We start from the raw sequence: 15,853 nt of genomic DNA on the forward strand, positions 1-15,853 counted from the left end.
GAATTTCAGTATATGAAAAGACAGAATGAAGATATATATTAGAAGCATGGGTGCTCAACACTAGAGCTATGTTGAGACTGCCTATGTTGCTCCTACCGGTACCCTTACCAATGACCAAAAGAGACAGATGCAGGAGAATGGGCAAGTCATGGAAGTCCTAATTAGTAGTTTATTTGACATTGAGTTTATTGATGTTCGGGATAAGGTAAATCTCAAAGAGGTATGGGATACTCTTGAAAATATCTATGGTGGTGATGAGCATGTAAAACAGGCTAAGGAAGAAAGCCTTAGAGGGAAGTTTGAAGATATGCGGATGGTTGAAGGTGAGACCATTCAACAGTATGGAATAAGAATCAAAACCGTTGTTGGAGATATCAAGAGTGCAAGTGGTAGAATAGAAGATGCCACTATGGTAAGCAAAGTCCTGAGATCCCTATTGCTGGTCTATGCAATAAGGGTTGCTGCTAATCAAGAGCTAAGATCAATAGACAAGACTAAGGTATCCCTAGACTCTATCATTGAAAATTTGACAACCTATGAGCTAAATAGTTTCGATGGTAGTATTCAAAAGACTGAATTGACTTTTAAAGCTTCTACAGTACCATCCAAAAAAGGAAAAGAAGCTAGCACTAGTGGTGAACCAAGACAGGGCAGAGAAATGGATGATGAGGAGATTCTGATGGCATTTGAAGCTCTCATTTCTAGGAAACTTCCTAAAGGAACTGGCAAATACAGAGGTAAGCTACCTTTGAAATGCTTCTCTTGTAACCGGATAGGACATATTGTTGTAAACTGTCCTAATGGTGACAACAAGGACAAACCAGAAAGGTTCAATAAATTTAAAGGAGGAAACCGGAGAAACTATTTTGTGGCAGTTGATGAAGGTGTCACAAATGAAGAATTAGAGGATGAGGAAAATGAAGATATTGTGTTTGTTGTTGTCAAGGAAGATGTGTCAGACAAGAAGGCTCTTGTCTCCCGGTTTGATAATTCCAATGAGTGGATCATTAACAGTGGTTGTTCTCACCATATGACTAGTGACTGGAGCAAGTTTCTATCATTGGAGGAGTATGATGGTGGTGTGGTTCGCTTTGGCAATGATGCACCATGCATGGTCAAAGATAGAGGGTCCATCTCTCTGAATGGAAAGAGTAGTGCTAACAATGTGTATTGGGTTGATGGTCTTAGACACAACCTTCTGAGTGTTGCCTAGCTGAATGATAGTGGCCTCACTCTAAAATTCAAGAATGGAGTTTGCAGAATCAAAGGAAACAATGGTGAATTGGTAGCCACTGGCATGTGAACCAAAGGTAACCTATTTCATCTGAATGCAAATATAATTACATTTCTTATGGCTAAATTTGATGATAGTCGGATATGGCATAGGAGACTCTGCCATGTAAACTTTGATAACATTGTGAAGGCTAGTAAGATCAAGGCAGTTAGAGGGTTGTCGGTGCTAAGAAAACTGGATAATACCTTGTGCAGAGAGTGTCAATTGGGGAAAATGTCTTCCTCAACCTTTAAAGGTAAATCTTTCACTGCTAACAACTTGCTTGATCTTGTGCATACTGATTTGGGTGGTCCTATGAAAACTAGAAGTGTGCAAGGTGATAGGTACTTCATGATTCTCACTGATGACTACTCAAGAATGATGTAGGTCACATTCTTGAAAGACAAGTCTAAAGCCTTTGTAAAGTTCAAAGCTTTCAGAGCATTAGTGGAGAAGGAAAGTGGTAAAAGGATCAAGTGCCTGAGAACTAATCAAGGAGGGGATTTCACTTCCAGTGAATTCAACAAGTACTGTGAAAAACATGGCATCAAGAGGAAATTGTCTGCCCCCCGGACTCCACAGTAGAATGGCCTAGTAGAGAGGAATAACCAGACTATGGTTGAAGTAGCTAGAACCATGTTGATTCAAGGAAAGATAGCTCACACCTTTTGGAGAGAAGCGGTGAGTACTGCAATCTATACAATGAACTGGGTACTCATCAAGAAAGGTAATGATAAAACTCCTTATGAGTATTGGACCAGTAAGACACCTATGGTCAGCTACTTTAGAGTGTTTGGTAGCAAATGTTACATCAAGAGGAGTGAACACCTAAGCAAATTTGATGTGAAATGTGATGAGAGAATATTCCTAAGATATTCCACTAAGAGAAAAGCTCTCAAGTGTTTCAACAATACGACTCAGAGAATTATGGAAAGAATCAATGTAAGAGTTGATGAAACCTCTGAGAAAATTGAGGAAACCAGCAGTGAGCAAGCAGTGAACGAACCGGTTGCAACCTTCCAAGAACCGGTTGACAGCCAACTGAGTACCAGTAACAATGTTCCTACACCAACAAATGTTGATGCTGATATTGATGGAGATGAGGATGAAGAAGAAAAGCAAGAGGAATCTATCAAGAGCATTCCTTGGTATGTCAAGCTGAATCATGATCCTAAGCAGATCATAGGAGATAAGGATGCAAGAATCCTTACAAGAAGAAAGGTTAGAGAAAACTCATGTATGATCTTTGAATTTGAGCCTAAATCATTCAAAGAGGCACATAAGGATGAAGACTGGATCAAGGCAATGGAAAAGGAACTTGACCAGATAGAGAAAAATGGTACATGGTCTTTGGTACCCAGACCAGAGCATAAAAATGTCATTGGAACCAAATGGGTCTTCAAAAATAAGCTGAATGAGGATGGCATAGTGATTAGGAACAAAGCCAGATTAGTGTGCAAAGGATATGCTCAAGAAGAAGGAGAAGACTATGGAGAAACCTTTTCTCCTATAGCCAGATTGGAAGGAGTCTGTATGCTTCTTGCATATGCAGCTTTTAAAGGTTTCAAAGTATATCAAATGGATGTAAAATTTGCATTCCTAAATTGTGTACATGAAGAGGAGGTGTATATTGAGCAACTAGATGGGTTTTCCCTATCTGAAGATAGTAACATGGTATGTAGGCTACATAAAGCCTTATATGGATTAAAGTAGGCACCTAGAGCATGGTATGAACATCTGCATTCCCATCTTGTGAAGATTGGATTTGAGAGAACAAGTGAAGATGGTAATATCTACTTGAAGTCTAAAGGAGATCAGATCCTGATCTGTGAGGTATTTGTTGATGACATTATCTTTGGTGGAGATGACAAAATGAGTCATGAGTTTGCAGATGAGATGAAGAAAGAGTTTGAAATGTCACTTAGGGGAGATTAAATTCTTCGTTGGACTATAGATCCAACAGATGAAGGATGGAATCTTTATCACTCAGTCCAAGTATATTAAAGAGGTGTTGAAGACCTTTGGCATGGAAGATAGAAAACCGGTTGGTACTTTGATGGTGACCGGTTGTAAACTATCTAAAGAAGATGACTCAGAATTGGTTGATGAGAAGGAATAATGATCAATGATTGGTAAGTTTCATTATATAGTGCATAGCAGACCAGATATTGCACATGCAGTTGGTATTATTGCAAGATTCCAAAAAAGCCCAAGAGAATCTCTCTTGATTGCAGTCAAGCGGATTCTTAGGTATCTGAAGGGAACTATTGACTATGGATTGTGGTATCCTTATAGAAAGGATTTCAACCTGAAAGTATACACAGATGCTGATTGGGTAGGCAATATAGATGACCAGAAAAGCACAATCGGTGGTGCTTTCTTTCTTGGTGGTAGACTGGTCTCATGGATGAGTAAGAAGCAGAGTTGTATTTCTCAGTCTATAGTGAAAGCAGAGTATGTTGCAACTTTCATGAATCGCACTCAGACAATTTGGATGAAGCATGTATTAAATGGCTTCAAAGTTCCTGTATCTAAACTGGTAAGTATATTTTGTGACAATACTAGTGCAATTAATTTCTCCAAGAATCCGGTTTTACATTCTAGAACAAAGCACTTTGAGCTTAAGTATCATTTTTTAAGGGAAAAGGTTCAGAACAAAGAGATTGCACTGGAACATGTTTCTAGTAAGGAGCAGTTAGCAGACATATTCACCAAGCCTCTCCCAAAGACTACATTTATGCACTTAAGAGGTGAATTAGGGGTGTTGCCCCTTCAAGAGGTAAACTAAAAGCATATGCTCCACATCAGTCAGGTAGTGCATAGTCAGATTTATTTTGGATTGATGTGTTGAAGGATGCTACTCCTCAGGGGGAGTAGCATAATGGAATAGGGAAGCTTGTGCCTCCACTTTGGCATTATTATTAGAGGGGGAGAAGATGTGAAGTGGAGAAGATATCTACAAAAATTAGGGGAGAAGATGTGAAGTAGAGAGACATCTTTGTATATTGCCATCAGTGCCAAAGGGGGAGATTGTTGGCATTATGTGAACCGATATGAAGACATAATGACATTGTATGTTGTCATTGTTGTCAATATGCTGAAGAGGTGAGAACTGACATAACATTGTGAACCGGCATTTGTGCCAAAGTGAAGCGGTGTGCTTGTTTAAGGTGAATTAGCATATGGTTATGGGAACCGGCACATGGAAGCATTGTATGACTACCGGTTGGTATTCTCAACTTCGGGGTTTCCAGTTGAAGTGCTTCAAGCCTGTGTGGCTCAACCGGTGATATTGTGTGATGGGTTATCATTGTAACAAAGAACAGGTCATGTTGCCATGTCAGCCTTGTGTGTGTGAAGGATCTTGCATGAAGGAGATTGTCCGTATCTACCTCGAGAATGTATGAAGTCTATAAAATAGTGATAATGTGTGATGGGCTATCAGTCACCATGAAATCAGTGAAAATGGACGATGGAGAATGTCTTGAGATTGGATCAAGACTATTGCAATTAATGGAGTGTTCTCAATAGTAAGGATTGAATTGTTTGAATTCCTTAACCTAACAGGTTTTAGGGTTTAGGGTTTATGCTACCGACCTATCTATTTTCCTATAAGGTCGATGTTGTGTCTCTTTTTGAGGTTGTTGGCAAAAGTTATGTGTGTGTATCCAAGAGAAGGGATACGTGATTCTTGTCAAACCAAAAGGAGAGAAGTGATACCTGCAGAGTGTAAGTGCAGAAGGTGAAGAGGAGCTTAAGCGGATCTGCATTGGCATTGAGTGTTGTTACAAGATCATTGTAATACCTATTGATCTCTAACCACCTCAACAGTTTGAAAATCCCTTAACATGGTAGCCTTAACTGGCTTGCTATAAATTCTTTAACAGGATAATTCAAAGCTATTGAGTTCAAAATCCTTTAGCTATTGAGTTCTTGAAATCCTCTAACAAGGTAACCTTTTAATAGGGTTTAACCCTTAACCAGGTATTGTAGCCATCCCTTAACCGAGTGATCCCTAATAGGATCGGTTCCTAGAAGAACCTATTGTAATGTCTCTAACCAGACAAGGCTCCTAATAGAGAAGACTTCTAAAGAGTTCAAAAATAGCTTGTGGGTATTCATCCCCACCATGGTTTTTCCCAGTTGGGTTTCCACGTGAAAAATATTTGTGTGATGTGTGATGCTTTTGCCTTGTGATGCTTTCCTATTGTCTGTCAAGCATATGATGGTTCTGTGTTTTATGCCTGTCAATAAAACATGATGAACTAGCTCTTATTATGATCTGATGATAGATTACCTATTTATGCATAAGGGTGAAATGGTAGTGTAGTCTTGAGTTGAGTGAAAACCTAAGTGAGTAACTAGTTAATGCTTGTCTCCGTCATTCTTAGCTTTACCGGTTGCACTCTGTTTCAAACTAGTTTCATTGTTTGCCAGTCATTTGAAGTGTCTGCTGTCAAATTGGTTTAGAACTTTATTTTTGTCTGCACTGATTCACCCCCCCCCCTCTCAGTACCAAGTTAGTACTATCCATTCATCATTGAGTTATCAAGACTCTGCCATGTAAACTTTGATAACATTGTGAAGGCTAGTAAGATCAAGGAAGTCAAAGGATTGCCGGTGCTGAGAAAACCATAAAATCCTTTGTGCAAAGAGTGTCAACTAAGGAAAATGTCTTCCTCAACCTTCAAAGGTAAATCTTTCACTGCAGACAATTTACTTGATCTTGTGCATACTGATTTGTGTGGTCCTATGAAAACTAGGAGTGTGCAGGGAGATAGGAATTTTATGATTCTTACAAATGATTGCTCAAGAATGATGTGGGTCACATTCTTGAAGGATAAGTCTAAAGCCTTTGGAAAGTTCAAAGCTTTCAGAGCACTGGTAGAAAAGGAAAGTGGTAGAAGAATCAAATGCCTTAGAGCTGATCAAGGAGGAGAATTCACTTTTGGTGAATTCAACAAATATTGTGAAGAGAATGGCATCAAGAGGCAATTGTCTTCCCCTTAGACTCCATAGCAGAATGGCTTAGCAGAGAGAAACAACTGGAAGGTGGTTGAAATGGCTAGAACCATGCTAATCCAAGGAAAGGTTGCTCACACCTTTTGGAGAGAAGCGGTGAGCACTGCAGTCTACACAATGAACCGGGTACTCATCAAGAAAGGAAAGAATAAGACTCCTTATGAGTACTGGACCGGTAAGACACCAGTGGTAAGCTACTTTAGAGTATTTGGAAGTAAATTTTATATCAAAGGAGTGAACATCAGAGCAAGTTTGATGCTAAATGTGATGAGGGAATATTCCTAGGGTATTCCACAAAGAGCAAAGCTCTCAAATATTTCAACAATAGGACTCAGAGAATTGTTGAAAGCATTAATGTTAGGGTTGATGAAAACTCTAAGTGTAGACACCTAAAAATGGTCAATGCTTGCGGAATCATACTTTAACATTTGCGCATTGCCTCATTTTAGGTTTTTGCATCGCATTAACATTTCTCCTATGTCACGCGCTTGATTTTTATCATTTGCGAGCATCGAGTCATTCTTCTATATTCTTCATTCATCTCGCCTTCGAATTTGGTCTTGTCGACAACAATCTCCAGTCATGATCGATCTTATCTTATTGCATCAATGTGTATGCTCATTTGTCATTATTTTGGACATCGTCAATCCTAATTAGGGTTTTGTCCTCTTATCAATCTTGTCATCTGGCGATCAATTTGTCATCAATCCTTGTCATTTTCAATCTTGTCATTTTGCAATCAATTTGTCATCGATCATTGTCATATTCGATCTTGTCATTCTGTGATCGATTTGTCATTGATCGTGGTCATTTCCAACCTTGTCATCTTGCAATCTATTTTGTCATCGATTCTTGTCCTCTTGTCAATTTTGTCATTTTGCGATCAATTTGTTATCAATCGTCATCGTTCTTCTCAATCATGTCAATTTGGATCAATTAGTCATTGTTCCTCATCAATTGGCACCTATCAATTTGGTCTCCTTATCAATCTCAGTTAGTTTGTCAATCAATCAAATCATTTATCAAATTGGTCATTTATTAGTTCAAAATCATGATCGACATTAATTATCTTCAATCACGACCTAATTGTCATTTTTGCATTGCTAATTCATCTTCTAGGGTTTCATGATTCAATCATTTAACCTTGTTTGTCATTTCTCCCGCTAGGATTACTAAATTATTTATTAATCCTAAGTCTTCTCATTACAATTAAATCTTTATTTAATTGGCTAATTATTCCTCCTCTTGTAAATTAATTAATAAATGACAAATTATTAATTAATTTACCTAATTTCTTCTAGTTCCTAATTTCCTATTTTTCCATCAATTTCTAATTCCTAATTTTCATCAATATTAATTTTCTTAATTCCTAATTTCAATTTCCTCCTATTTCTCTCCTAAATTCATGGAAATGACATGTCAATTTGTCATAATTTGTCATAATTGACAATCAATCAATTTTGACATAGAAGTTGTCATAATTTGTCATCAATTATCAATCAATCAAAATTTTGCATAGAAGGTGCATAATTTGTCATAATTGACATAATTGATTTGCAATTTCCATTTGAATTGGATCATGCTAATCTTGTCATCTCTCCAATTCTTCTATAAATTGGATAATCTTCATCAATCAAGGCTAATTGGTAATTGGTAATCAGACTATCAAATTTCTAGTACTATTGACCAGTAATCTTGTCCATCTTGCTTTCAATTGTGTGTGTGCACTTGTAGGTGAGATCCACAATCCAACCATTCGAAGAGGAAAGAAGAACAATGGAGCCGCATGAAGGAGCGTTCAAGTCATGTCTATGGTTTGCATAATCTTTCATTTTTGAATGCTTTTATCTCATGTCTCTATTGAGTGTTGTTTAGGATAGATCATTGCAATGAGATTTTGTGATTGAGCTAATGATTAGTTTTTATATTTTTATACTTGTTTGTGATGATTCCTAATTCCTATGCTACATTAATTGGTGAATCATTGAGTCATTCTTCTATATTCTTCATTCATCTCGCCTTCGAATTTGGTCTTGTCAACAACAATCTCCAGTCATGATCGATCTTATCTTATTGCATCAATGTGTATGCTCATTTGTCATTATTTTGGACATCGTCAATCCTAATTAGGGTTTTGTCCTCTTATCAATCTTGTCATCTGGCGATCGATTTGTCATCAATCCTTGTCATTTTCAATCTTGTCATTTTGCGATCAATTTGTCATCGATCATTGTCATATTCGATCTTGTCATTCTGTGATCGATTTGTCATCGATCGTGGTCATTTCCAATCTTGTCATCTTGCAATCTATTTTGTCATCGATTCTTGTCCTCTTGTAAATTTTGTCATTTTGCGATCAATTTGTTATCAATCGTCATCGTTCTTCTCAATCATGTCAATTTGGATCAATTAGTCATTGTTCCTCGTCAATTGGCGCCTATCAATTTGGTCTCCTTATCAATCTCAGTTAGTTTGTCAATCAATCAAATCATTTATCACATTGGTCATTTATCAGTTCAAAATCATGATCGAGATTAATTATCTTCAATCATGACCTAATTGTCATTTTTGCATTCCTAATTCATCTTCTAGGGTTTCATGATTCAATCATTTAACCTTGTTTGTCATTTCTCCCGCTAGGATTACTAAATTATTTATTAATCCTAAGTCTTCTCATTACAATTAAATCTTTATTTAATTGGCTAATTATTCCTCCTCTTGTAAATTAATTAATAAATGACAAATTATTAATTAATTTACCTAATTTCTTCTAGTTCCTAATTTCCTATTTTTCCATCAATTTCTAATTCCTAATTTTCATCAATTTTAATTTTCTTAATTCCTAATTTCAATTTCCTCCTATTTCTCTCCTAAATTCATGGAAATGACATGTCAATTTGTCATAATTTGTCATAATTGACAATCAATCAATTTTGACATAGAAGTTGTCATAATTTGTCATCAATTATCAATCAATCAAAATTTTGCATAGAAGGTGCATAATTTGTCATAATTGACATAATTGATTTGCAATTTCCATTTGAATTGGATCATGCTAATCTTGTCATCTCTCCAATTCTTCTATAAATTGGATGATCTTCATCAATCAAGGCTAATTGGTAATTGGTAATCAAACTATCAAATTTCTAGTACTATTGATCAATAATCTTGTCCATCTTGCTTTCAATTGTGTGTGTGCACTTGTAGGTGAGATCCACAATCCAACCATTCGAAGAGGAAAGAAGAACAATGGAGCCGCATGAAGGAGCGTTCAAGTCATGTCTATGGTTTGCATAATCTTTCATTTTTGAATGCTTTTATCTCATGTCTCTATTGAGTGTTGTTTAGGATAGATCATTGCAATGAGATTTTGTGATTGAGCTAATGATTAGTTTTTATATTTTTATACTTGTTTGTGATGATTCCTAATTCCTATGCTACATTAATTGGTGAATCATTGAGTCATTCTTCTATATTCTTCATTCATCTCGCCTTCGAATTTGGTCTTGTCGAAAACAATCTCCAGTCATGATCGATCTTATCTTATTGCATCAATGTGTATGCTCATTTGTCATTATTTTGGACATCGTCAATCCTAATTAGGGTTTTGTCCTCTTATCAATCTTGTCATCTGGCGATCGATTTGTCATCAATCCTTGTCATTTTCAATCTTGTCATTTTGCGATCAATTTGTCATCGATCATTGTCATATTCGATCTTGTCATTCTGCGATCGATTTGTCATCGATCGTGGTCATTTCCAATCTTGTCATCTTGCAATCTATTTTGTCATCTATTCTTGTCCTCTTGTAAATTTTGTCATTTTGCGATCAATTTGTTATCAATCGTCATCGTTCTTCTCAATCATGTCAATTTGGATCAATTAGTCATTGTTCCTCGTCAATTGGCGCCTATCAATTTGGTCTCCTTATCAATCTCAGTTAGTTTGTCAATCAATCAAATCATTTATCACATTGGTCATTTATCAGTTCAAAATCATGATCGACATTAATTATCTTCAATCATGACCTAATTGTCATTTTTGCATTGCTAATTCATCTTCTAGGGTTTCATGATTCAATCATTTAACCTTGTTTGTCATTTCTCCCGCTAGGATTACTAAATTATTTATTAATCCTAAGTCTTCTCATTACAATTAAATCTTTATTTAATTAGCTAATTATTCCTCCTCTTGTAAATTAATTAATAAATGACAAATTATTAATTAATTTACCTAATTTCTTCTAGTTCCTAATTTCCTATTTTTCCATCAATTTCTAATTCCTAATTTTCATCAATTTTAATTTTCTTAATTCCTAATTTCAATTTCCTCCTATTTCTCTCCTAAATTCATGGAAATGACATGTCAATTTGTCATAATTTGTCATAATTGACAATCAATCAATTTTGACATAGAAGTTGTCATAATTTGTCATCAATTATCAATCAATCAAAATTTTGCATAGAAGGTGCATAATTTGTCATAATTGACATAATTGATTTGCAATTTCCATTTGAATTGGATCATGCTAATCTTGTCATCTCTCCAATTCTTCTATAAATTGGATGATCTTCATCAATCAAGGCTAATTGGTAATTGGTAATCAAACTATCAAATTTCTAGTACTATTGATCAATAATCTTGTCCATCTTGCTTTCAATTGTGTGTGTGCACTTGTAGGTGAGATCCACAATCCAACCATTCGAAGAGGAAAGAAGAACAATGGAGCCGCATGAAGGAGCGTTCAAGTCATGTCTATGGTTTGCATAATCTTTCATTTTTGAATGCTTTTATCTCATGTCTCTATTGAGTGTTGTTTAGGATAGATCATTGCAATGAGCTTTTGTGATTGAGCTAATGATTAGTTTTTATATTTTTATACTTGTTTGTGATGATTCCTAATTCCTATGCTACATTAATTGGTGAATCATTGAGTCATTCTTCTATATTCTTCATTCATCTCGCCTTCGAATTTGGTCTTGTCAACAACAATCTCCAGTCATGATCGATCTTATCTTATTGCATCAATGTGTATGCTCATTTGTCATTATTTTGGACATCATCAATCCTAATTAAGGTTTTGTCCTCTTATCAATCTTGTCATCTGACGATCGATTTGTCATCAATCCTTGTCATTTTCAATCTTATCATTTTGCGATCAATTTGTCATCGATCATTGTCATTCTGCGATCGATTTGTCATCGATCATGGTCATTTCCAATCTTGTCATCTTGCAATCTATTTTGTCATCAATTCTTGTCCTCTTGTCAATTTTGTCATTTTGCGATCAATTTATTATCAATCGTCATCGTTCTTCTCAATCATGTCAATTTGGATCAATTAGTCATTGTTCCTCGTCAATTGGCGCCTATCAATTTGGTCTCCTTATCAATCTCAGTTAGTTTGTCAATCAATCAAATCATTTATCACATTGGTCATTTATCAGTTCAAAATCATGATCGACATCAATTATCTTCAATCACGACCTAATTGTCATTTTTGCATTGCTAATTCATCTTCTAGGGTTTCATGATTCAATCATTTAACCTTGTTTGTCATTTCTCCCGCTAGGATTACTAAATTATTTATTAATCCTAAGTCTTCTCATTACAATTAAATCTTTATTTAATTGGCTAATTATTCCTCCTCTTGTAAATTAATTAATAAATGACAAATTATTAATTAATTTACCTAATTTCTTCTAGTTCCTAATTTCCTATTTTTCCATCAATTTCTAATTCCTAATTTTCATCAATTTTAATTTTCTTAATTCCTAATTTCAATTTCTTCCTATTTCTCTCCTAAATTCATGGAAATGACATGTCAATTTGTCATAATTTGTAATAATTGACAATCAATCATTTTTGACATAGAAGTTGTCATAATTTGTCATCAATTATCAATCAATCAAAATTTTGCATAGAAGGTGCATAATTTGTCATAATTGACATAATTGATTTGCAATTTCCATTTGAATTGGATCATGCTAATCTTGTCATCTCTCCAATTCTTCTATAAATTGGATGATCTTCATCAATCAAGGCTAATTGGTAATTGGTAATCAGACTATCAAATTTCTAGTACTATTGATCAGTAATCTTGTCCATCTTGCTTTCAATTGTGTGTGTGCACTTGTAGGTGAGATCCACAATCCAACCATTCGAAGAGGAAAGAAGAACAATGGAGCCACATGAAGGAGTGTTCAAGTCATGTCTATGGTTTGCATAATCTTTCATTTTTGAATGCTTTTATCTCATGTCTCTATTGAGTGTTGTTTAGGATAGATCATTGCAATGAGCTTTTGTGATTGAGCTAATGATTAGTTTTTATATTTTTATACTTGATTGTGATGATTCCTAATTCCTATGCTACATTAATTGGTGAACCCAACGTGAAAACTAACCTTCTAATCCCTTTACTATGTTTTTGAGTGCTTTGAAGTTGATTTGCAGGTCAAAAACCCAAAAATAGGGCCGTGCAGGGTATTCTGGAGACTTCTGTGCCTGTGTAAGACAACTTGTGCCTGTGTTGAGCATTCTGCTCTTGTGTAGAGGACATTCTGCGCTTGTGTCATGGGTTTTGCGCCTGTGTCATAAGTTCTGCGCCTGTGTAAAGTCCAGAACAGAGGTAAAAAATGCAGTATTTACTTGAAGTTTGTTGTGTTTTTGCATTCTATTTTCTGTGCTTTGGATTTTGGTACTAATTATCTGTGCAGAATCTTGGCATATGCATGGCAAAGACAATAAATAAAACTACTAACATGCTTTGTGTAGATTCGAAAGTCAAAGAATAAGCATATCAAACTCCTAACTTGGGTTTTTGTAGGTTGCCTTGGAGAAACAATCAAACTTTGTGTTTGCATTTAATTTTTAGGCACCTAGTGATTTATAAATAGGTTGGAATGAACATTTTTTTGCTTTGATTGTTGAGTGTGACATTGGAGTAGGAGAGTATGCTCTCATCCTTCTTAGGGTGATCAGAAATCCAGATCTTCGATACCATGCTTGTGTTGTTGATTATGTGTCACATTTAGAGGGCCTCCCTTCCCGACCACTTTTCTTTTGCAAGAAAGTGATAATCGTGAGAAGGGAATGACCCAAAGTGAGTATGGCTAGAATTCCTTGGCATTCTAACTCACTATAAAAAAATACCCGATGAGCGAAAGCTTTGAAGGAAGTGTTACGTGGGAATTGCAGTTACTTGGGAAGTGATGACCCTTGAACTCTTTCTCATATCAACATCTAAGTAGGGCCTCTTGGTCTAAATTGTGCTTGCACGACTACATTTGTTTGGTAGCTTGATGGGCTTAATGTCTCAATCACGCTTGTGTGACATCAAGGAGTAATACTTAACAGAAATCCTTACTAAACACCTTGTTTTAGAGGCCAAAAACCCTTCTAGTTGCTTGAGAAGGACAAGTTCGGATACTTGGAAGAGATACTAAGTTTTCCATGGGGAGATTTCCATGGGGACTGATGCTTGGCTGCCCTAAGAAGTGAGTGTCGTGGAGGGGAGCCCATGGGTTCAAGCATCTATGTATTCTCCTTGAATCCCATAATGAGTCTACCTCTCAAGTACCTAATGTCCTTGCCTACCATAAGAAATGTGGGAATGAGCATGATTGTCTTGAGTCTAAGTTGAAATATCTTGTCTTCTTTGCTTGTCAAAAGTTGAATTGCATCTCATTTCAAAACAAGGCAAATTGATCCAACATAAGATTAAACACAAGAGACATTCATCCAACAAAGGTTCAACAAGATTCAAAACTCATCTTCAAACATGGTTGTCAAATATTGTTCAAAATCTTGTCTCAACAATCATGTCACTTGCATTTAGGTTCATCCTAGGTTGCATTTTGCAAAGTTCATTATCAAGTACCAAGGTTAGGTTTTACCTAAGTCATACTCCTTTGCATATCAATAAAGGTCATCCATTTGCATGTGTCCTCTTGCATTAAAGTCATACCATTGTCATACTTTGCATACCCTAAGTCTCTTCATTAAGCTTAAGTCATTATCATATCATATTAGGGTCATTTTCATATTAATTGTCCCTTAGCATATAGTGTCAAAACTAGGTTTTGTCATACTTGAGTAATCCAAATCTTTGATAAACCCTAAGTCATTGTTAAGAAGTCTAGACCTTATCAAACCTTTTCTCTTTTTGTCATGTCATTTGGTCAAACCTAGCTTAGTATCCAAGCATATAGGGGAGACATTGTCATCTTGTCCTTTTGTCACTTGGTCCTTTTGTCCTTTGAGGTCTAGACATCATTCCAATTTCCTAAAGGTCTCTTTTAGATTTGCATTTAAAAAGTTTGTCAAAATCTTCAAAAACAACCAAAAACATAGATTGCATTTTCATCTATTTAGTTTGCATTTAGTTGCATATCATACATCATCCTTGAAATCAAAAAAATTCCAAAAACATTGCATAGTGACATGTCTATTGAAACAAGGTTCCAAGCACAAATGATGCAACAAAGTTTGACGTATCAACTAACAATGCAATCACAATTATATCCAACCCAACAACAAGGCAATATCGATCAAACTTATCATGATGATGTAAATCTCCAAATACAAAAACTAGAGGAGAAACTAGCTCAAGAAAATGAGATTTTGGAACAAAGAGTGAAAACTATTGAGAAGAATCGATCACAAATGTCCAAAATGTTTCGAAAACTTCCAGGTCGAAATCCAAAGATTGAGCCAATTGATGTAAGATCTCTTCTTGAACGATCAGACATACCAGCTCTCCTCTCACAAATAGAGATGATGAAACAATTTCAAGAAAAGAGACAACATCAATTTCAACAACATTATGTGCCTTCACAACAAGAACAAAAAGGTGTTTACTATCAATCAGATTTTCAACCAATACAACCAATGGTTCAACCAAGTGTTCAACATATACAACCAATACAACCAATGGTCCAATCTCAACAATATGTCCAACCAACTATACAATGTCCACAAATGGTTCAACCAATGGTGGAATATCAATGTCAACAACCACAATCACCAAACATTCAAAAAAAAAGGTTGCAACACACACCAACCCAAGTTTCAAACATGTCAGAACAATTAAACCAAGTCCAATATCAAAACATGACATCAAATCAAAAACAAGTTCAAATTCCAGGTCCAATCATGTCAAAACCTCGAAAGAAAGGTGGCTTTATTGCAATGCTCTTAAGGAAATGACCAAGTGAGTTATTTGAAGAAGATCAAGATAATACACTTACGTCTAGCAATGCCTCATCCCCTCGCAAACACATTGACTCTCCAGTGGCATCTATCCCTACACCTTTAGAAGTTTCACAGGAACCTTCTATATTGTCCTCATCAAACAATACACCCAAGGATGCAATTATCCAAGAGCTATCCATAATTGATTGCCAAGATAATCCAATTCATGATACACATCCTTCTCATGTTTCAAAAATACAAGACCCAATGCCACCATGCACTTTATTGCCATTACCTATTTTAGAGGACCCCATTCGAAGTCCTTCTTCCTCATGTTCAAGCATTGATTCCTTGCCAGAATCCATCA

This window comes from Cryptomeria japonica, chromosome 3 (genome assembly GCF_030272615.1).
Source record: "Cryptomeria japonica chromosome 3, Sugi_1.0, whole genome shotgun sequence".
Taxonomy (NCBI): domain Eukaryota; kingdom Viridiplantae; phylum Streptophyta; class Pinopsida; order Cupressales; family Cupressaceae; genus Cryptomeria; species Cryptomeria japonica.